This window comes from Helianthus annuus, chromosome 15 (genome assembly GCF_002127325.2).
Source record: "Helianthus annuus cultivar XRQ/B chromosome 15, HanXRQr2.0-SUNRISE, whole genome shotgun sequence".
In the NCBI taxonomy this organism is placed as follows: Eukaryota; Viridiplantae; Streptophyta; class Magnoliopsida; order Asterales; family Asteraceae; genus Helianthus; species Helianthus annuus.
In genome coordinates this window covers 170,678,018-170,680,671 of record NC_035447.2, presented here as the reverse complement: position 1 = coordinate 170,680,671, position 2,654 = coordinate 170,678,018, and positions in this window count along the sequence as shown.

Below are 2,654 nucleotides of genomic sequence, written 5' to 3'. Positions count from 1 at the left end.
AGCTTACATTGAACATACATTTGGTTTGAGAATTTTGTGGATTTAAGTATGTTTTTCTTAGTCTTTTAGTAAATTCATTTACTAAGTAGTATCTTCCACCTGATATTATCACAAGCGGTGATATCTATCTGATTATTTCAAGAGTTTAATAACTATATTCAACTACAATATGTGTACATTGGGTATAATTTTACCTTCAACTACATATTCTATAATATTTTAATTGTAAATATTTTTATAATAACATAAAAATTTTCAAAATAATGTATAATTCTATATATTAATAAATTGAAATCGTTTTTTTACGGATGAGATTTAAAGATTTCAATCAATTTTAATAACGGTATTTTGGTCAATGATTTTTAGTGAAATAGGAAATGTATTAGTAATTCATATAAATCACTTCCTTAAATATGTAAATCATTTATGTTATTTGTTAACGTTACCACCATTATATTATTTAGTTACATTTTTTCCAAAATTATATAATAATTTAATGCCTTATATATACGTACGTTTTATGTCATTCAAGCATATCGTTTTCCTGTGTCAACATCACAAAAGAGATACGTAGGTTTTTCAAATGTCATCGAACTGTATAATGCTTGCATTACTTACCTTCGATATGTGTTGTTGTTAATTTCTGTTGTTTTTCATACTAACTGTTTTGTTTGACACCATTTAGTGATGGAACAACAACCAATCACACTCCTGAATCATTTGGATTTGAACCAAGATAACTACACTATCAAGGTTCGCATTGTCCGATTATGGTCAAGAGCATCGTTCAACAATCCAAGACAGGTCTACTGCTATGACATGATCATGATGGACCAAGCTGTAGGTTTTCGAATAAAAAATTTTATTTATTATATTTACCTCTTTAAAAAAAATCATTGATATTGTTATTATAGTTTTTTCATTATTGCTTAGGTAACCAATTATTTTTCATTCACAACTGCAGGGTACTAAAATGCAGGCGTTTGTTTTATCAAAAAATGCACGAGAGTATGAATATATGCTGAAGGAAAACCAGTGTTTGGTTATTCGTAATCCATCGTTGGGGGAAAACCGACAAAAAGTTAAGTACGTTTCGTCGGCGTTGAAGATTAATTTCAATGATAATACGGTTGTTACTGTTTGCAACGAGGCTGTTGGCTCTGAGTGGGGATTTGAGTTTGTTCCGTTTGACAAATTAGTAGAGAATCCTGAAGATGACAATAATTCATTCAAATCTTCAATTGGTATTTTCTATATTTTCTTATTTCCCAAAAACAGGCAACGGTATAATATATATATGTATATATATATTATAGTTTGAATATTGTTATGATATGATACACTGTGTATATATTAGTTATAAACCTTTTTTCATTTGATTCTTTTCTATAATTTTTGTTAGACGTAATTGGTTATGTTGTTAGAAGCTTTCCTTTTGAACTTAAAGATAACAATAACAATGGTAAAGAGGAAAAGAAGCTAACGTTTATGCTTGAAGATTTGAGGTAAGTTATATTTAAGGTTTTTATGTGTTTTTTTTATAACAGTGGTTTTAATGTTTATATTAACATATTATGTTAATGAATATCATACAGTCATAAGCAAATCTATGTCACACTATGGGATGAATATGCCGAGCAAATTTTGGAATTTGAAAGGAACAACAAAGATGAAAAGAATGTTGTGATCGTTCTTCAATTTGCAAAATATAAGTTTTGGCAAGGTATAACATATATGTCTAAGTAATATCTTTTGTAATTACTTTAAACTGAGTATGTTAATTTGGTTACATACAGGTTTTGTATACGTATCCAACATGTATACGGTTACTCGTGTTTTCATCAACAAGGATATTGATGAGATTAACAACTTTAATATGCGCATGGAAAAGGAGTTAAAGCGGAATTTGGATAGTGTTTATGAGTATGGTGGGATCTCTTCGCAATCTTCTTCCAAACCAAAAAAATGCTGCGTTGAGGTAGATGACGGTGTTGATCTTGATGTTACCGTTCGTCGTGTGGATACGGATGTTGAAGAGTAGTTACTGATAAGAAACATATAATGAGCATCTCATTTGGTTTAACTTTTAATGTTTTATCATTCTCATTACAGACATTTTAATGTTTTTTTGTTTCTGTTTAGTGTTTACACATATGCTCTTTATTGTTATGAACATTTGAAATTAATAAGAGATGTTTTATTTATTTATATATTGCATGTATATTACCCTTCTTTTTTATGGTTTATTTATATGACACCGTTGACCTGTTTTCGGATTTGAATGAACATGGTGATTTAGTACCGCTATATAAAACCATCTTTGTTTTTTAGTTTGTATGAAACATTTTAATGTCCATACACTTTACGTCCTTTGTCATTCAAATTTTATGTTTTTAGCTATTTTTTTCATTTTTTGTTGCTTTCTTATTTTTTTTTAAACGTATGTTGTGATTTTAACAATTTACGATATTTAGTGATATCCGTATCTATATGTAGGTATGTGTATAAATTTATGTATATATATAAATATAATTTCGTATAAAAAATAATACATTCTATTTAATTGTTCTATAATAAAAAAAATAAAAAATGATGTTGACCTACAATCAAAGCATTTATATCATACCAAAAACGTAAAACCATATTTTTGGTAT